The sequence below is a fragment of the Gadus macrocephalus genome, chromosome 16 (genome assembly GCF_031168955.1).
Source record: "Gadus macrocephalus chromosome 16, ASM3116895v1".
NCBI classification, from domain to species: Eukaryota; Metazoa; Chordata; class Actinopteri; order Gadiformes; family Gadidae; genus Gadus; species Gadus macrocephalus.
Window position 1 is genome coordinate 29,227,358 of NC_082397.1, and position 21,485 is coordinate 29,248,842.

At 44.6% G+C, this 21,485-nt stretch overlaps 2 long non-coding RNA genes across 2 annotated transcripts; one reads left to right on the forward strand and one right to left on the reverse strand.

The window, feature by feature from the left end:
* Window positions 1-219: 219 nt before the first annotated feature.
* LOC132474162 (uncharacterized) lies at window positions 220-915 on the forward strand. The gene is made up of 2 exons (XR_009529600.1): window positions 220-518; window positions 554-915. It is a non-coding gene; the product is annotated as an uncharacterized LOC132474162 (long non-coding RNA).
* Window positions 756-2,294, reverse strand: LOC132474161 (uncharacterized). Its single transcript, XR_009529599.1, has 2 exons — window positions 1,673-2,294; window positions 756-1,061 (listed from the first exon to the last, which is right to left on the reverse strand). It is a non-coding gene; the product is annotated as an uncharacterized LOC132474161 (long non-coding RNA).
* Window positions 2,295-21,485: the final 19,191 nt, after the last annotated feature.

Sequence of the window (21,485 nt, forward strand, 5' to 3'; positions counted from 1 at the left end):
TCCTCAGTTGAGGTCCCATCCTTACTGTACACAGCTTGGATGGTTCCCCGTTTCCCCCTCCTGAGGTGCCGGATAGTCTTCCAGAAACACTTTGGTGCCGACCGAAAGTCCTTCTCCATGGCCTCTCCGAACTTCTCCCACACCCGCTGCTTCGCCTCCGACACGGCAGCAGCTGCAGCCCTTCGGGCCTGTCGGTACCCTGCAACCGAGTCAGGAGTGTCGTGACAATTTCTCTATCAGATATTGCGTCTAAGCAGATGAGATATTTAGATGCAAAAAAGCACACAATACTGTTGACAATTAATGATCATATATATTTGTAATAAAAGTACGAACAAAGATACATCACAACATGCATCAACAAACAACATAACAGGCATACATTACAATAATCTGAGGCCTCAGATGGGAGCTTCTCTTTGCGTGTTACTTCATTCTCTGAAGGTACGCTGGGGAGAAGTCCACCGAGTGTTTGAAATCAATGAGTTCTTATTCACTTCGGTTGGCTTCTGAAGGGGGTGTGTCCCCCAATCAGCCAAAAGCCTTTGTGTAGCAGATGGTTATCTTTACAACTGAAGCTCCCCTGGATGCCATTGGAGGGGGTAGCGGCCGTGCCATCTAACCTTCTGGCTTCGTTGACGCTAGCCAGGGGGTCGAGGAAACAAGCCCATACATCAAAGCATTGCTTGTAATCTGATTTACAACACACGAAAACATAGGAACAGGCAGGCAATAAAATGCATCACACGACTCTCGAACGTTCACACTTTAAATGACCCAAAAGGAGAGCAGAAGGCAGACACTATATAAAATTACACAGAATAGCAACAAAACTTAAATTCATATAGACCAAAACAATACAACATGTAGATTTTCCATCACAATCCCCCCTTTGATTATTTAATAATCACAAAATGATGCAACCTTTAGGATTAAAATGATCACTTAATCACAACATGCATATGTTCATAATCTACTATGTCCAACCATGGCCTCCAAGTACAGATATTTATACCACCGTTCGCTTTTACAGAAGGTAGCATAAAATCACCTAACATCACCTGGAAAAATACCATTAAACTTCCATCACACTATCAATCCCATCAGATAGTGGTCCAGGGCTGGCATCCATTCTGAATGATGTCGATTCTGGCCTCATCTCTCCCCAGGCCAGAGACAGTCTTTTGGGCCTGGTTCTGACGTGATTGTGTGTGTAAGGGTGAGTTACTTGCACTTCACCCTGGTTTCAGTGTGGGGTGACGGCCAGGGGGGTTGGGTCGGAAGTGACCTTTGTTGTTGGTGATGGTGCCCGCTTGCAGTGGCTGGCGTGGGTCTGGGTAGCACTCTTAGCTACCTTGCTGTGATCCACAGGACTTGGAATGATTCCAACCACCTTGGTGAATTCCAGGCACGTCTTCGATAGTAATCCATGTATCGTTGAGTTGCTCTTCCTTGGGCTGTATCTGCAGTTGCCTTGGCTTGTTGTCCCGTAGACGTTGTTCTCTACGGGACCACTCTCCCTCTCTACTGTCCCACCACTCCGAGGGTGGTACGCACAATGGTTGCGTGGATCAATTCTGTTGGATGACTTGGTTCACCAAATGTGAACCATTGTCACTGGATAATTTCTTTGGGAATCCCCCCTTTTGATAATTATCCACATAAACATCACAATCAAGTCATCTGTTTCCATATATTCAAAAGTCATAAAAATAAAAACCAAAAATAAACTAAAACAAAGAAACAAGGCTACCTTTTAAAAACATTTCCAAACAAAAAATATTCTTATTTGATTTGTCCTTAATGCTGCTTCCGTGATGCAAACACATGAGTAGTTGGCAAGCACTTAATGTTTACTACTCTAAACATTGATTGTCAATCCAGTCAGTGATAATAATACACAGTATAACCCAAAATTTAAACGTTATTCTTCTTCTCTTTCCCATTGTCCTTCATGATGTCTCTGAGGGACCTACATGGGGTTTGTTTCATTTTTTTTTTTCTTGAGTAATTATTTGGTTTGCTTTGGTATACCCAAGGTTGTTGTTGTGGGCTCCCCATCCCCCCTCTTGACGCATGGACTTTCCAATGCGTCAATTTACCATAATAAGGGAAAGCCCAGGCCTGTAAGCATGGCTTTCTGTTGCGAGCGCACCAAAAACCTTCTACTTTAATTCTGAAAAAAACATTTCTTTAACTTTCAACTTTTCTACTTGTCTTTGCTCCTTCAAACTACTTTTCCTAATAACTTTCAAACCTTTCAGATATACTTCTTAGAAACTATCACACACTCATACCCACTCCGGCTCAATGCCCCCAACCTCCACAGGAATGCCAGAAAAACTCTGCCGGAGGTGTGAGTTGAAGATACCTAGGACGGGGGCCTCCTCCAGACGTTCCCAGTTCACCCGCACTACTCGTTTGGGCTTACCAGGTCTATCCGGAAATTTCCCCCATTCCCTGATCCAACTCACAAGCAGATGGTGGTCGGTTGACAGTTCCGCCCCTCTCTTTACCTGAGTGTCCAAAACATGCGGCCTCAGATCAGATGACACGATCACAAAATCGATCATTGATCTTCGGCCTAGGGTACTCTGGTACCAGGTACACTTATGAGCACCCTTATGTTCGAACATGGTGTTTTTTATGGATAATCCATGACTAGCACAGAAGTCCAATAACAAACGACCGCTCGGGTTTAGATCAGGGAGGCCGTTCCTCCCCACCACGCCTCTCCAGGTGTCTCCATCATTGCCCACGTGGGCGTTGAAGTCACCCAGCAGAACTACGGAGTCCCCTACTGGAGCCCCATACAGGACTCCATTCAGGGTCTCCAAGAAGGCCGAGTACTCTGAGCTGCTGTTTGGTGCATACACACAAACAACAGTCAGAGTTTTCCCCCCTACAACCCTTAGGCGTAGGGAGGCGACCCTCTCGTCTACCGGGGTAAACTCCAACACAGCGGCGCTCAGCCGGGGATTTATGAGTATCCCCACACCCGCCCGGTGCCTCACGCCAGAGATGGGGGGACTCGAGTCAAAGACTTGACTCGAGTCCGACTCGAGTCGCCAGTTTTGCGACTTGTGACTTGCTTGACCAACACTAACGAAAGACTTGACTTGACTTTGACTTGCCCCTTCCTGACTTGTGACTTGACTTGACTTGAGTCATGTGACTTGCCAAGTCATTGCAGTCTTGTTAAATATTTTAAATAATAATAATAAAAAAAAAATTAGATTAACATTGTTTTATTGTGCGCGAGTGCTCCTGACCTGCAACCTGGCAACCCGCCCTCTTCCACGCAACGTGACATTCCTGCATGAGTCTAGTGAGTGATCATGAGCAGAGATGGAAGGCGCTCCGACCAACATCCCGAAAATAATCAATTTTGGCTATAAAGATTACACAACACAAAATAAAAGAGGAGCGACATGCAAAATCTGCAATGTCAAAATTACGGATTTGCCAAGCACCACGTCGAATTTCATCCGACATTTCAGGACGGCACATAAAGAAAGGTGAGTAACTTGTTGCAAACCTAGATGGATTAACGTCCTTGATTCACACACACACAAATAAAAAGCTGTTTGAGATTCATTCATGTTGAGCTGATTCATTACGTAACTTATCTTCTTACATTTAAAAAAAATGACTCTGAAAAACAGGTTTGATGAAATACAGACAGAATAAACGAAAAACGAATTTGATAATGACTTGACTTGACTTGACTTGACTTGACTTGATGATGAGACTTGACTTGACTTGCTTGACTAAAGCTGTGCTTGGACTTGACTTGCTTGATCCTCCTTACTGACGACTTGGACTTACTTGAGACTTGAGGGCTAAGACTTGCGACTGACTTGAGACTTGCATGTATGGGACTTACTCCCATCTCTGCCTCACTCCCTTGGCAACTCCGGAGAAGAATAGAGTCCAACCCTTATCCAGGAGTACGGTACCAGAGCTGAGACTGTGCGTGGAGGTAAGCCCCACCAGATCTAACTGATAGCGCTCCACCTCCCTCACAAGCTCCGGTTCCTTTCCCCACAGCGAGGTGACGTTCCACGTCCCCAGAGCCAGCTTCTGCCGCCCGGGTCTGGTCCGTCGAGACCCCTGACCTTCGCTGCCACCCATGTGGCTGCGCACCCGACCCCAACGGGTCTTCCCACAGGTGGTGGGCCCATGGGATGAAGAGAGGGGGGGTGCCACGTAGTTTGTTCGGGCTGTGCCCGACCGGGCTCCGTGGCAAACCCGGCCACCAGGCGCTCGCCATCGAGCCCTCCGTCTGGGCCTGGCTCCAGACGGGGGCCCCGGGCTTCCTCCAGGCCGGGTCACATCTCCTCTTCTTGCGTTATTCATTGAGGATTTTTGAACCATTCTTAGTCTGGTCCCTCACCTGAGACCACTCTGCCATGAGAGACCCTACCAGGAGCACAAGGCTCCAGACAACACAGCCCTCAGGTTCACAGGGACACGCAAACCTCTCCACCACGATAAGGTGACGGTTCCAGGAGAAATGTCCAATCGATTGCACAATTTTGTTTTAGTTGCAGTCATTGCCGAAAACCCGGCCTCGCATAGGTACGTGGTGGGAAATGGAAGCAACGTTTTCAGCGCTTTTACGGATATCTCGGGATACTCCGCTTTGGTTTTGATCAAAAAACCGTCAGAGAGGTTTGCTCAAACACACTGTAAAGACCACCATCATTAGCTATTTCCATCATTTGATCTTCCTCCTGCACTGACAAGTGATTCAGGACATTGACAAATGGGTTGCGGATCCACTCATTCGTTCGCCGTGGATCTTTGGAGGATGGGAAGTAACGTTAAAATTCATTTGAAAGCGCAACAAGGTGATCGCGTACCAGCTGCGAGAGAACTAAACCCACTAATGTTTGGAACATATCGAATACTCCCCTGTCCACTCGTAGTCCCCACAAATCAAGCTTGGCTTTAAATGCAGCAACTTTATCTGCCAGTTTAAAGGCCCACTATGCAACTTCGGGAATTTCTTCGCTGTTTTCTTTGTTTTGGCACGCACATTTCTCTACACAGCGCCCCCTACAGCTTCGTAGTAGATATTTCACAACACTGTCGTAACAACTCGTTGACGACCCTTCCCCATGCACTTCTACGTGAGCCATGTGCATTTGTTTTCAAAGAAGCCGGCGAATGCGTGGAGCCATGTCCGAAGTAGATGTTCATAAAGTGTACAAGGTTATACATTTTTAAAAGGGTGTATTTGTATTGCAATAAACATGAATCCATCCTTTTTTATAGTTGACGGGGAGAATTTATATCCTAGATTCTAATTGTTTTATCTTAGAAAAAGTTTTGCAAAACATTTTGCCAAATCTTTTGCAAAGCGTTTTGCGGATTGAAATGCCATTTGAATATCGCAACACACGGAGCGTGGCGAAGTGGATTGCAATCACGGGGACGCTATAGCTTTTCAATTTGAATAAAGGAACTCATGAATTTGACAAACTGTTATTCTATTTTTATTGTAATAACTTTTGCAAATTTAATTGAGGATTGCATTGTCCCTGTGCATATTAAAATACACTTTGTATAACGTATTTACAAATTACATTATAAAATTGCATTATGAATTGTCAATTGCATAATGTAATTGCAAATTGCATTGCCATTTGAATTTTGCTACATATATGCTTCCATAGTAAACATCATGACCATAAGCTATTGTAGCCGGTCTGGCTCTGCGTTGTGTGTTGTGGTATGGAGTAGGACATAGGGACTCAGTGTTTCACTTTAGCCGAACTGTGGCGACAGTGGCGTATTTATTTCTGCATGAAATAAATGCACAAATAATGCAGCAGCATTACTACACAGGACACTGCAGCACGTCAGTCTCCTCACAGCATAAACAACAACAAGTGAGCCTGGCCAGAAATGCCTTACAATACATATATTCAAATATATGAAGTCACAATAGTTCCCAATACAGTCACACAAATTCAAATCCACCTGAAATCTATACACCACCGGCTAATTAATATTTTATATTAAAATAAAATACAACATGGGAGCAACATCAACATACCTGCATGAAATAAATGCACAAATAATGCAGCAGCATTACTACACAGGACACTGCAGAACGTCAGTCTGAAATGGCGGGAAACCAACAATGAACAGGCTGCAGTCACTGTGTGTGTATCCTCACAAGTGCTGCTAAACAGTGCGCCAGGTAAATAGTTCGCTAAAACACTCAAAACTCTTGCAAAGCAAATGCATAGGAACACATGAGGAACATTAGCAAGTACAGAATCACATTACAACCTTATTTCGCAGTTTACACTGGTTATTTTCTCTTTAACAACTTTAGAACAGAAAGCTGCACAGAGCAGAGGAAAAACACTCAACTCCTCACAGCATCAAAACAACAAGTGAGGAATGGCGAGCGCAACGCAGGAAGATTACGTCACAACCGAGACTCACAAAATAAAAGTAATAAATAAAACATGAGGGAATTTTGGTGGAATGCATACATATATCTTATATACCTGCTACATTCACCTATCACACCAAAATCCTGAGCGGCTGTCAGGACATAACACTTACAGGGACAACCAATACTGGCTTACTGGCACGGGCTCACATAAAGATCTAATCTTCACATCCAGCTCAAAAGCTACCTGGGAAACAGGTTCAGAGAAATCATAGGGCGTACAGGCCTTAGTCCCTCCTAGAATTGTCTTGTGCCGTGTACACCAAACCACCCGGCCTACCAAAGTCCCAAACCATAGTCGTAAGCATACATAAGCACACCATCTTAGTGAGACACAATGTAAAGCAAATGCTCAAAACAACAGTGGAAAAGAAACAAATCAACCCCTTTGAACAGAACAGGGCAAAAAGAGTCCTTGATCTCTAACCAAATGAGGTAGTCATGTCAAACGGCTTTTGAGCCATCGTTTCGATCAGACGATTGACTTTCCCAACAACCCTGCCAACACGTGTCCTGACCACACCGTCTTCCTGCATAGGTGGGGCCTGGCCTACTCTGCCCCATTCCCCAATGGGGCAGAATGGGGCATTCCCCATTGCGTCAGGGATAACTGTTGGGACATGGCCTGCGGCAACCATCGGCGCTGTGTCTAATCTGTCAACTGCTGGCACTGTGACTGGGTGAAACGACTGGACACTGCTCGCGTCAATCACTGACGCTGTATCTGGTGCAGCCGACTGGTCCGACCCCGCATCAGACTGATCTTCATCCGCATCAGCTTCGCCATAGGACCGGAGGCTGGCAGCATCCTCCGCCCCCCTAAGAACCCATGCGCTTGCCCTATCCATCGAACCCTCCTCATCCAAAGAATCGATGAGATCCTCCATGTGGGACTCGTCCTCTGAATCACCAAGACTGTCCTCCGATCCTGCCAATCCTCCATCAGCAGACTCCACAGGTAGGAAGCTGATATCCAGGATAAGGTTGCGATGTACCACCTTTGCGTTCCCCTTGTCATCTCCCAACTTGTAGATATGAGTCTGCGGTTTGCTGTCCTTGACAGTATAAACAGTCGGTTCCCACTTATCCGCAAGTTTCTTCTTTCCCCTTTCGCCCTTATTGGCGAGCAGTACTTGATCTCCCAAGTTCAGGTAAGTCCCCTTGACCCTTCGATTGTAACCTCTCGCTTGCTTGTCTTGCTCCTTGATGGCATGCCTTTGAGCGATGCCTGCTGCCTCATGGAGGTGAGACATAAGCGATTTCACATAGCTGCCGTAGTCAACAACCACTGGGTCGTGCAGGACCTGTTTGAACATCACATCAACGGGGAGTCTTGGGACTCGACCAAACATGAGGTGAAAAGGCGCGTGCCCAGTTGTCTCATGCACAGTCGCATTGTATGCAAATGTCAGGGTCTGGATTTGCTGGGGCCACTTGGCCTTCTCTCTCAACGGCAACGAACGGAGCTAATTCCCCAGAGTCCTGTTAAATCTCTCAGTTCCTCCGTTCCCCATGGGCTGATAAGCTGTAGTGTGCGACTTGGAGACTCCCGATAGCCGAAGCAGCTCTGCAACGAGCTCACTCTCAAAGTTGGCTCCTTGATCTGTGTGGATGCGCCCTGGAAACCCATACACACAGAAAACATTGTCCCATAACTTCTTAGCAACCTGCTTCGCCTGTTGGTTTGCGCAGGGAAAGGCGTGGGCCAACTTTGTGAAGTGATCTGTCAGGACAAGAACATCCACTGAGCGCTGCTTGCTATCTTCTGCACTCCAGAAATCCAAACACACCAGTTCCATAGGATTGGATGTCCTGATACTTTCAAGCGGAGCTCTGGCAGAAGGATCTGGTGCCTTGGCCAGGATGCACCTCTGACAGCACTTGACATAGCCTTTAATCTGACGCTCCATTCCAGGCCAAAAGAAGCACTGTCTCGCGAGGTGAATTGTTCTCGCCTGCCCCTGATGACCGGCCAAGTCATGCACACCACGCAAGGCCTTCTCCACCAGGCTCCGGGGCAAGACAAACTTGTGTCTCTTCTGCTTGCTCATGGAATCCTTAGCGACTCTGTAGAGCACTCCATCAACGACTTTAAGTCTCTCCCACTGTCTGATAAGGACCAAGGCATTTGAGTCCAAACCGTCCCTCTCCCGCCTTGAGGGCCTCCTCTGCCGATTCAGAAATGGCATACCCGTAGAGATGCCAGGGTCAAGCTCTTGGTTTCGCTGGAGCTCTTCTACGGAGAAGGCAGGCAGCAGGTCTTGCCCTGGTGGAAGGAAGTGCTGAACAGACTGGATCAACCCTGTCCCCCTGGACCCTGCAGCCGCATCCCAGTTATTGTGAGAATCAAGGACAGCTTCTACAATGCTGTCACAGAGAGGTGGGGGACAACGGGACTGAGTCGCAGTACCTTGTTTCGTCCCCATCGCCTGATACTGGACTTTTAAACGAAAGACATTCTGAACTCCATCTTCTCCAACCCCATCAGATTCGGAAAGCAGATCGTTGGACTCTGAGACCAGTCTACGCCCAGCAGTCTTCGCAAACGGGTCCCGGCTGAGAGCGTCAGCCACAACCCATCGCTGTTTGCAGGCGTCGAGTTTTGGCTTGGTCATTATATATGTGAGTGGATTGTTGTCCGTCCATACTGTGAAGGAATTGCCCTTCAGCCAATGGCTGAATTTGTCACAGACACTCCACTTCAATGCCAGAAACTCGAGCAGCGGCCTTTTTTACAACGCCCACAAGAGGGCTACAGCGCCACCTGCCTATAAAAATGAACGAAATGAACGAAATTACTCAAAAAAAGATTTGTTAAATTTACTGACCGAGAGTTAAAGATCCGAGTCAGTAAAAAGAGTCGAACTTTCCAACACTACTTTATGTTAAGTCGAAACATGGAGGCACTGCAGCTCTCGACAATGCGTTACTTTAGTCTGGTATTTCTCTTCACTGATTGGTTGGACAGCCTTCAAACTTAGTGGTCAAGCATAAAAGAGGGAGGGGCTCGTTCTGCATACCCGATAGCCGGAGTGAATAACTAATAGCCGCGGCACGCCTCGTTTCCACATACTTATGTTTTTCGTATCCGTGCTTCCGTAAATTTACCAAGAGTGTCTGGCTGCAGACATCCACCCACACGCTCCAGACATCCACCCACACGCACTTCCGCTGCAGACAGAAACATCCACCAGCACACCGGAAATTGGAAAATAAAAAATTAAAATCGGAAAATAAAATAAAGATTGGGCGTTACGTAATGTGTTTACATAACTGAACGGGCGTTAAGTAATGTGTTTACATAAATGAACGTAATAAATTACGTTATAAAATTGGATAAACGCTTCCTGTTTTGGACAGAAGACTTGACACTCACTTTTGACTTTAAGCTGGAGCTTATGGCTCTTCTCTTTCTGTAAATACACACACCTTATTCAGAATTCCCTCTGTGTTATACTGCAATCATCTCAATTTAATATTTGATAGGACACAAACTGATACTCGTATTGTAAAGCTGAAGGGCATCAGAGATTGAGGCTAATAATTATTTTAAATACAGCAACTATGCATGAGTGGACAAGAATAGTTAGAACAATTCCTTTATAGCTTTTACCTTTTCTGACATATTTATATTAGGTCTAGTTATGTTACATTCTGTTGTCTTAATATCATAAGGTTCGACTGCACTCCAACGTAATTTATCATATGTTATTAGCACTTTTGCATTCCTAAATTCTTACTCTGAACCATCATTCATTTAATATCTGGCTCTAATTGTCTATAATTTTGTCTTACCTTGTACTGCTGGACCACCTTATTTGCCCATTTTTAAATATGACAAACTCAAGTCTGTGTTTTAACATAGCTCTCTGTGTAACCAAAGTGAATAAGTAAAGTAAAAAAAAAATCAGTTAACCGAACTCAGAACCTCAGCACACACACATACAGCAATGTCAATGAGTGTCCACCCAGCGACCCAGGAACATGGCGTTGACTCGAAGATCCTCCTCAGCTGCCATGTTAAGGAAGACCTCCATGTCTTCCTGAAAATCAAAGGTGAAGAGCAGGGGATACTTTTCTTCTTCATCATTTGAAAAACGTATCCTTTCCAGGAGCTCCTGCTGTTCTGTTGCGTCCATATTCTGAAACGCGGGCTCGACCACCTTCCCCCTGAGCAAACCTGCATTCTGACGCAGCCAGGCAACTCCAGCCACGATGTTGTCAAGTTGCCCCTGTTTAATGGAAAATGAAATACCACCAAGTTGGAATCATTTTATATTCAATTATATTATTTTTGCAACCAGTTAGTTACTTAAACTAAGACTTGGAACTGTAAGGTTCTACACCCAGGACTGCAGACAAGCCTATCCAGATAATAACACATCAAATTAGACAACAACACAACTGTGGTGGGACACATAACTGGAGGGGGTAAGTCTGTCTACAGAGAGTAGGACCTGAAACTGTTGAACACTGAGTGAGTTGAACACCAGAATCATTTTGTCCTCTTTAAATACTTAAAATAATGAAAGACCATCACACCTAGGAGGATGGCACATTCTTTACAAAAGATTATTGTCATGACTGAATTGTGGAAGAATCAGGGAAATTAAAGATCGTTGTAGGAGTAAATGAACAAAAAAAGAACAAACAAATACAATTTAACATTAACAGCATCAAAAATATATAAATAAAAACTTACCTCATGAATGTCATCTCGCCTTCTCTTCTTCAGTTTAAAAACTGGTGGCACCTCACCCCGAAGAAGAGCCTTAGATGCGTCGGTCCAGTGGGCAAAGAGTTTGCCATGGCTCAAATATTAATAATTAAAGGAAGAAAGAGAAATTAATACACTACAAATACAATAGAGACACTCATGTGTAACCATTTCTTAGTCAAACAAAGGTGAACATAATTTGGCCTTACCTTCCAAGGTCAAAATTTTCGATCAGCATGATACACCACCATTTTCGCAATGCCGGCATATCAGTCTAATAAAATAGAAAAACTATATATCAGCCTTAATAAAAACTTTTTAGATAGCTTTGAATAAGCAAGGGAACTTACAACAGTGGAGTCAGAGGGTGCATCCATCACTTTTTAAAGGGCATACTGTAAATAAAACAATAATTTTATGTTAATATTTTTTAAGCACAAAGAGTAAATAAATCTGACCAATAGTCACACCTACCATCAACATGAAGATGCCACAGTCGATGGCGTATTTTTGCCGTTAAAAGCCCTATCATGTGAGAAATTAGTTATTAATTGTACTTCTAGTTTCACATTATCATTAAACAACAATATATCATATTGGTGTAACGTTCTGTTATTTGTTTGATGAAAAAATCTAAACTTAATGAAACGAATAGATCGGTAAAGAAATGGAAGTCTCGTGCATTTATAATTGTATCGCTGTTTTGAATCATCACCTACCATAACCTCCAAGTGCAGCTGAGCCGAACGTGTCACATCTTCGTGCAGTTGTTACACCGAATTCTGCGACCCACCGAGAAGTGTGACCCGAGGGGGCGCTGTTGCATAATGAGCAACTTGCGCTTGCGCAGTGCAAAACAAAATTAATTTTTTTCGGTGTGCTGGTGGATGTTTCTGTCTGCAGCGGAAGTGCGTGTGGGTGGATGTCTGGAGCGTGTGGGTGGATGTCTGCAGCCAGACCCCTCTCAAATTTACGGAAGGGGTCGCTAGTGTTTTACGTACGGACATGAATTTATTTACGGACAGCCAAAAAGATGGGGGAACGTATGATAATGGCCGTTTTTAGGAGACCGGTACTTTGGAACATGAGGATCGACATATACAGAGATAAAAACTAAACCAACCAGGCTTGGAAAGAGATCGGCAAGGAGTTTGGCCTGCCAGGTACTTACATGTTTTGTGAAAAACATAAAAACTTTCATACAGTATCTCCGTAAAACGACGGCAAAAGTTACATTTTTGGAATTCTGAACGTATATTACGGACATACCGGACAGAAATTTTACGGAGGGGAGGAGTCTCGGAGGAAAAACTGACATTACGGAGAATCACATAGGAATGAATGGACTTTCGGTCGGAGACGGTTGGATCGCATACGAGAATGTACATATGTGGAAACGAGGCGTTAGTCGTTCAAAAACCGTACGGAATTCCCCTTTACTTTTACCGCGCCATTCTAGGGCCAGTTAGTGGCCTTCTTGGCTTTCCATAGAAGGGTACCTTTTCCCGTCACCGACCGACGGCAAAGGGTACCTTTCCCGTCAGCCACTGACGCTAAAGTGCCTTTGTCAACAGTCGGTATTTTACGTTCTCGGAGTGAGACTGTGTTGGATGGGCCTATTACAAGAAAAATCAAGGAAATCCAATGGTCCTGTTGCGCAAAGAAAGAGAAGGTTCTCCTCAATGCTGCACGCTCCAACAAGAAATACAAGTTCAAGAAGAAACCTGAAGGTAAGAAACCTAGTTATGTAAGACCCCATTTGTCTAAGATGAAGTTTGATGTGCAAATGTGTCACTTTAAGGAAACAGTAGCCTTTTAGGTCAAAATATGTCATTGTTTTGCATAGGATTGTATCTTGGCACCATTTTGTATTGTTGTCACCTTGTGATGGTGATGGGTTTGCACTCCTCTGTCTATCCTGGAAAACCATTTGGAAGCTTATCATAAAAATGAATGTTGCTTTAATTCTGTCTCTTATCTTTCTTCCTTATTTGATTCTGATGCTGGTGAAGAGGTTTGAGTCCTAAAGGTTTTCCCAAAGTCCTAAAGATGTCCCCAGAACACTGAACAGTTTTTTTTCCTGCACCTGCCTTTACTAACATGCAAGTTCACCATCCTTCCTCCCCCTTCTCGTTCCGTGAACCTCTGGAGTCGTGAGTTAAGACTTTTTTTTTTTTTTTAACTGTTCCTGTGGTGTTGAGCAACTACAATTCCTGTTAATCCTATAATTTTACATTATCAATTATTATCAAATTGTAATGAAAACGAAATTAATATTAAACAGCTAAAGTAATTCGTGAGTGGAAGTGCATCTGTGTGTCAATTCATTGAATGTTCAAAGTATTATGAATCTTTATTTAGAATGTGTAATTACATCAGTAATTACACATGTTTAGGGGAATAGCATAGGGCATTATTAATATACCATGTAAGGTGGTATGTGCTAGAAATTGGTAAACCACTAGTCTGCCCGTGAGGTGGGGGCACCGCCGCGCCAGGTAGTGTCCCCCATTGTCCCCCCGAAACATACCCCTTCTCCCCCCTTGGGTTTATTAGCAGGTGGTCACCCTACTTACAAGCCGTTTCGAAAATCGGCCTAATATGACATCACTAGTGGGTGTGTCCACCTAGATCTGTGCTGGATAGATGAGCAATGTTTACTTCAGTCCACTGGGTAGGCTGGTAGATAGATCTATCCAGCACAGATCTAGGTGGACACGCCCACTAGTGATGTCATATTAGGCCGATTTTCGAAACGGCTTGTAAGGCTAATCACACTCACACCTGGTGGTATAATAAGTCCCCTTTAAGGCTAATACAACGATCTTGAGATTATTTTATTTAACTTTTATACAAAGTGTTGTGACAAGGTTACAAAATTGAGCAGGAAAATAACTGGTAATAACTATTTGCTGATGAAAATACAATAAATTTGGTTGATTAAAAGGTTGAATTCAGGTAAAGAGCCACCCTAAAGTATGCATTATGCACTGTGAATGTTCAGTCTTTATCTTTTTATGTTGTCTGTTTTTATTAGTCTGTCATTCTGTCTATCATTATCAGAGTCTGTATGTGTACGGCATTGTGCTTATATGTGCTGTTTGTGCTTATATGTTGTTTATGCTCCAAGTGCAAGACAAATTCCCCTTGCGGCAATAAAGGTTTATCTATCTAGTATGTGAGGGTACTAACAATAAAACACTGTTGAAGATGGCTATTAATGCCACGAAAACTAAAATTAATGTTGATCATTTTGATATCACCACCATGGTGGCGTTCAGCCTGTAGCCACTAGGTGAAGCTGTTTCATCACTGACCGTCCCACGTCATTTAACGGTTGAACTTAGTTCTAGAATCGGATTTACCATGAAGGTTCATGCTCAGCTCATCATCGCTCTGTCAGGTTTACCACACATAACAATCAAAATGCCAACCTCATCTAGATCCAGATGGTATGGTGGACCTGGATTCTGTTACGTGGTTCCTGTCTGTGGTTGTGTATACTCATGGGTTCATAACAAGACACACACAGTCCACTTATTTGCAATGAATTGTGATGGCTAACACTTGTCGCTTGTAAAACACAACTGTGTATGAAGTGTGGTGGAGGAGGCTGTATTCATGTCTCAGCTGACTCAGATAAAAGCGTTTCTAAACTAAACATGGAGAACATGTTGTTGCCCTGAGTTCAGACCTCTGGGAGGAAGTCGTTAAGACGTCTGGCGATTGGCTGCCTTACAAACAGAGAATAATGATTGGATGGATGATAACAGGATGGCCTTCAGGCACACTCCCATGCACGCTCACTTCCACACGTCACAGCGTGTGTGTGTGTATGTGTGTGTGTGTGTGTGTGTGTGTGTGTGTGTGTGTGTGTGTGTGTGTGTGTGTGTGTGTGTGTGTGTGTGTGTGTGTGTGTCTTTCTGTCTTCCTGGAGACAACAGAGTTAAGAATGTGAGGTTCAAGTTTACACAAAGCGTCTGTGGGAGAGGAAATTTCCTCCCTGCTCTTTAGGGAGCAAAGGGTGAATCCGTGAAATCAAACCTCAGTAACTCAAAGTCATGATAGACATTCATAACAAACAGAAAGCACAAGAACCATTTACACATAAAAAAGAGAAAAAAAGAACCAACAACAAGAGAATAAATGGTCTTAATATCCCAGCAACAAAACAATGGTCAAATGCTTTGACCAAACAAAAAAAACGGTAATCAAGACGGGACAGACATTAGACCGACGAGACCAGAGAGAACACGCACAGTGACAAGTTTTCCTAGAGTCTGCCTATGGCCATAAGTCTTGCCCTCCCCTCCAGCTCTACTACACTGTGTTACTCTGACTTTACCCCCTATCTGATGTACTACACTGTGTTACTCTGACTTTACACCTATCTGATGTACTGCACTGTGTTACTCTGACTTTACCCCCTATCTGATGTACTGCACTGTGTTAGTCTGACTTTACACCTATCTGATGTACTGCACTGTGTTACTCTGACTTTACACCTATCTGATGTACTGCACTGTGTTACTCTGACTTTACCCCCTATCTGATGTACTGCACTGTGTTAGTCTGACTTTACCCCCTATCTGATGTACTGCACTGTGTTACTCTGACTTTACACCTATCTGATGTACTACACTGTGTTACTCTGACTTTACACCTATCTGATGTACTGCACTTTGTTACTCTGACTTTATCTCTATTTTATGTACTGCACTGTATTTCATAACTTTTTAGAACAGCCGGCCCCCTGATCAAACAAAAGTTGATAATGTAACCCAATGGAATCGAAACAAAGAAATAAAGTTTCCTTCAATCAAGGTAAGTAAACAATTTTTTCGCCCACAATTTTGGTCAGACAAAGAATTCCATATAAGAACTTTCTGGCCACAGAGAGAGATGGTCTGCCAGATGAATTCCATATATTCAACCATCACACCGCCCAACGTGACATAGGACCAGTGGAAAGAGCTGCCAGGTCCTGAAGTTTGTAATAGGTCAGATCATCTTAATGATGCTGTAGGGCTCCAATGTCCCAATGGGCCGCGTTCAACACCACCTATCATGCTGGAGCTCGGAGCTCGAGGAATCAATGAATCAAGAACAACTTTGTGGAACCAAGCCACGGTCTCCATGGCTCCTCACTACCATATCTTCCAATCCTTTCCCTGAGTCTCTGGACGAGAGTTTGCGGCATGTGTCAGTTAGCTCTTCCCCGACATTGGGCTTGGAAAAGTAAATCCTGTTTGGTATCAACTCCCATGTACCAGAGTAACTACACAACTCATGAACCCCCAAACACCTCAGACTCCTGATCTGGCTCTGATATGGTGTACACATGTGCACTTTGTGTTGAGGTTGTGCATGTAATTTGTTGTATTCGCTGAAGACCATGTGCAGCCATAGAGAGTGAGCGGTAGAGGACACCGTGAGAGGAGTGCTGTGATGGCCACCCTTCTCTTGGGTGGGGGTGGGGGTGAGGTGTGATGGATTAGGAAGGTTCCATTGGTGTTGCTGATCTGGGCCTGATAATCAGGGGAAAAGGAAAGAGAGGAGTGATATGTAGCCAGGTCTCAGACGGCCAAGTCTCCCAGAGGTGGTTGTATGATCAGGGCAGGCTATCTGGCTCAATCTGTAGCCCTTCATTTAAAGTACAGATAATGTGTCTATCAGCTTAATGTCCCCTGGTCACACTGGACTGCAGACCAGACTCAGGAACATGCTTTAGATCTCCACCAATAAGACCAGCAATACATGATGAGATGTCCACAGTCCAACAAGACCATTAACATGTGGAGAGAAACAAGATGTTCATTACAGCAGTTGAGAATGTTATTTGTGTTATAAAAAATCGGAATAACAGTAAGGTTATCAAAAAGTAAGAAAGTTAACATAGGCCTTATGCTGTCAGTGTTATTAGTCGTTAAAGTGGAATGTAAAGAAATGTGAAAAAATTATACTGGAGGGCAGGCAGTGTAATTAACATAATGATACCAAAGCAAGTCCTTCTAAAATCATGTGTCTGGTCTTTCGAGCCAACACGCAGAACATATATTACAAGTAAAAAATTTGGATCACCTAAACAGTGAACCAAAATCATGGGAGGAGAATTTTTAATAGAGAAGGAGCTGCACTCCTCCTGTCCTCCATCCCCTACTCCCTCTCCCGGGCCGATCCGCGCCCAGCCGCCGTGTGTGGGTCTGGAGCCCCTGGGGGAACCATGTGTGTTTGGGACTGGAGCCAAACAGTCCGTGCTGTCAGAGAGAAGGCGCCATTCATCACCGCTGTAGAGAGGCTTCCGGCAGGTCGACCCTCTGAGGCCTTCTGTCCGCAGAGAGCCGAGCAGAGAGCCTGTGAGTTCACACTTCATACCGTCTGTGAAAAACATACCAACCATACACATAGTTTGCCATTTTCATGTGTTTTCATTTCTCTTTTTGTGAAGGATTTTTCAAGGTCTGTCGTTGATGAAGGGTTTGAAAGGGTTTTCCTGCGGGTTTACTACGAGTAAGCCTCCTGAAACTGATGTGCAATTCGCTTTAATAGGATAAATAGTTGCGTCAATGATCTTTAAGCTGAGTAGCTAATATAAAAAAGCATTGAAAGGGCATATCTCTCTGTCGGTCTGTCTGTCGGTCTATCCGTCTGTCTGTCTGTCAGTCAGGTATATTATCTAATATGGAAGGTATTCGTGTTAGATCAGTCATAAACATCTATCGTTCTCTCTCATCTCCACCTGACCCCAGCTCACATGTCTGACTGATCACAAGACCTCAACCCACCTAAACATGTTTAATTAATAGGATGTATTTGATCAGACTCATCCTTCATGTCTGTATGCCACACTTTGGTTCCCAGCCGGGAGGATGCTGTTGGACAGAAGTCTACGTGCTGATTGTCTCTGAACATGTGCCTCCCTTTATGACTGAGTCAGAAACATACAGGTACTCTGGAAAGGGCCCCCTGGGAGAAGCCAAACATAGAAGTTTTCAGGTTATGAGGGCCCTGAGGCACAATGCTCAGGAACACTTTGTTATGGCTTATGGCTCCCAGATGACAGTCTACCAGAATGAAGTCATGAGGGCCCCTGGGAGCCAGTCAAACAGACCAGTATCTGGTCATGAGGGCCCTGGGAGCCAGTAAAACAGACCAGTAGAACCTGTTATTAAAGTACTTTTAAAGGACTTGAACCATTGGACAGAAAGCAGTGGCTTCTTATCGGTGCCCCAGTAGATGATGTCTGGTAAGAGTTCTGTAGCTGCATGGTTTAAAACCTTCTGTACAGCATGGAGGCTGGCTTGGGCTCCAGATGTTGGTCTTGTATGATCTCATTGTTTTTATACTTCTATATAACAAGCCCGAACACCCGGTGTCACACAGGAGCAAATTATGGAGTTTGGTGTCAGTTTGGTGTAGTTTAATGTAGTTTGTAGAGTAAGGTAAAGTGTCAGTGTGAAGTCGAACTAAAGTCATGACCGAAATAAACCCACATCGCAAACCGGAGGGAACCAGTCTAAATTGTCCTGTCTAAATTCCCGCACAGATTATAAAAGGAGCGGAACACAACACCAAAACGCAGAAGTTTCTGAGACGGCAGCTAAAGAGAAGTTTAGTGCTCGTCCTTTCCAAACATATGGTAATCCCGTGCAACCGAGTCATCTACAAACATGAGAGAGGCAGCCGGTAAGAAACCAAGCTCATCAACAAAGATTGTGGATTGTTAAAGGTCCCATGACATGAAAATCTCAATTTATGAGGTTTTCTAACATAAATATGAGTTCCCCTAGCCTGCCTATGGTCCCCCAGTGGCTAAAACTTGCGTTTGGTGTAAAACGAGCACTAGCTGTTCTGCTCGCCTTTGAAAAAACGGAGGCTCAAGCGCGCTGATTTGGAAATCTGTGCTCATGACGTCATGAGGAATCTCAGCTCCTCCCCTTACTCTGCCTGGCCCGCCCAGAGACGTTGGCCCGCCAATGAGACTCGACCGTGCGAGCGCCACATGTGTGTGTGTGTGTGTGTGTGTGTGAATACACACACTGTAACGCAAGTGTTTCTTGTCGGTTCTTTGACGTGTCTTGTATTTCCACAACGAGACTGTCGTGGGGGTTATCTAAGCCATGGTTGAGAAGGAATTGGGGGAAAGGAACTTTGGTTTGACTCGCTGAAGTACATGAACTGCGACATGCCGCCGGTTGCCGCGAGGCACCATCGCCCGGCAGCGGGCAGCCGGCCGCAGGCAGCGCGCGGTTCAGTCGACTTCAGGTTGATGTGAAAGTGGAAGAACCAGAGACGTCGCAGAACCCGACAAAGTCGTTTGTGATTCATAATATCGTCTGGAGGCGCACACAATATGTTATATGATATAGATATCTATGTATTATATGATATTATTTAGATATAGAGCTCCAGGACTGTAACGCAAGTGACTCGAGACACGAGACTCGTATTGGGGGTTATCTCAGCCAAGGTTGAGAATGAATTGGGGGGAAGGAACTTTGGCTTTGACTCCCTCAAGAACATGAACCACGACAAGGAGGAGAAAGGGATCTTTGCCGGGCAGCGCTTATGCACCTCCGCCTCCGGCGGTGGTCCCTCAGCGGGGCTCAAGCGGGAGACATTCGCCGCCAACAATCCCTTTCTCCTCCATGTCGTGGTTCATGTTCTTGAGGGAGTCAAAGCCAAAGTTCCTTCCCCCCAATTCATTCTCAACCTTGGCTGAGATAACCCCCAATACGAGTCTCTTGTCTCGAGTCACTTGCGTTACAGTCCTGGAGCTCTATATCTAAATAATATCATATACATAGATATCTATATCATATAACATATTGTGTGCGCCTCCAGACGATATTATGAATCACAAACGACTTTGTCGGGTTCTGCGACGTCTCTGGTTCTTCCACTTTCACATCAACCTGAAGTCGACTGAACCGCGCGCTGCCTGCTGCCGGGCGATGGTGCTTCGCGGCAACCGGCGGCATGTCGCAGTTCATGTACTTCAGCGAGTCAAATCAAAGTTCCTTTCCCCCAATTCCTTCTCAACCATGGCTCAGATAACCCCCACGACAGTCTCGTTGTGGAAATACAAGACACGTCAAAGAACCGACAAGAAACACTTGCGTTACAGTGTGTGTATTCACATTGATGTGGACGTTGAAGAACCAGGAACGTCGGAGAACCAAACGCGGTCGTTTGAGATTCATAATATCGGCTCACACAGCTTTTGGCCGTGATAATATATATTATATGATATAGATATCTGTGTAGGCTATATGATAATATTTAGATATAGAGCTCCAGGACTCCCGTGTGTTCTAGAATATTTACAGAACACGGCTAAAGGCTGTGTGCGGCTCGCCATTGCGATACATCCACTGTAAACAGAGCGCATGGTGGCTGCAAGCTGCTCAGGGCCACACCCCCACCCTCCTCCTTGACACGCCCACCGAAACAGCGCATTTGGGGGAAGCTCAATGTGCGACTGGATCGGAGTGGCTGTAACTCTGCACCACGGCTGAATTTAGGGAACGTCTTTGAATACTGTGTTAGTTGCCCACTAATACCTATATTAAAGAATACATAAAATAGCATGTCATGGGACCTTTAAACAGAATGTTTCTGTGAGCGCTAGCACGCTAGCGTTAGCCACGGGGCCGGTCGGCAATGATTTGGTTAACCCTATAAATGCCAGCGTGTTTGATATGACAACTTTCCTTGATAAGGTAAAAACAGAATTTTGTTACATGATTGTCTAGTGAGCTCATAATTTAGATACTTGATTATTAAAGGTCCCATAGCATGAAAATGTCACTTTCTGAGGTATTCTAACATAAATATGAGTTCCCCTGGCCTAGACTGCCCATGGTCCCCCAGTAGCTAGAAATGGCATTAGGTGTAAAATATGGTTTGTCAAGGGGGGCGGTCCCTTGGGGGCGTTCGCACAACCCAGAGCCATAGAGAGAGAAGAGTTGCGACACTCTCTGATCTCGCCGGCAGGGTGGTCACGTGGATCATGTAAGACTGTATAGTTTCAAAACACGCCGCGCTGCCGTGTTCTTCAATAGGACTGACAGCAGCGATTGCAATATTGAATGGTAAATATAAATTAAAAAACACATACCCAAGTACTTTTCTGACTATTGTTGCATATTTGTAAATGTCAGTTTTACATTTGGAGTGGTAGGGTGACAACTGCAAGCTACTTAGATACGTTTTTAAGTTTGAGGGAAAGCTTCACGTTCGTGTTAGCATAGGTAACACTAGGCTAATGACTTTAGTGGCTTAACCTTACTACAT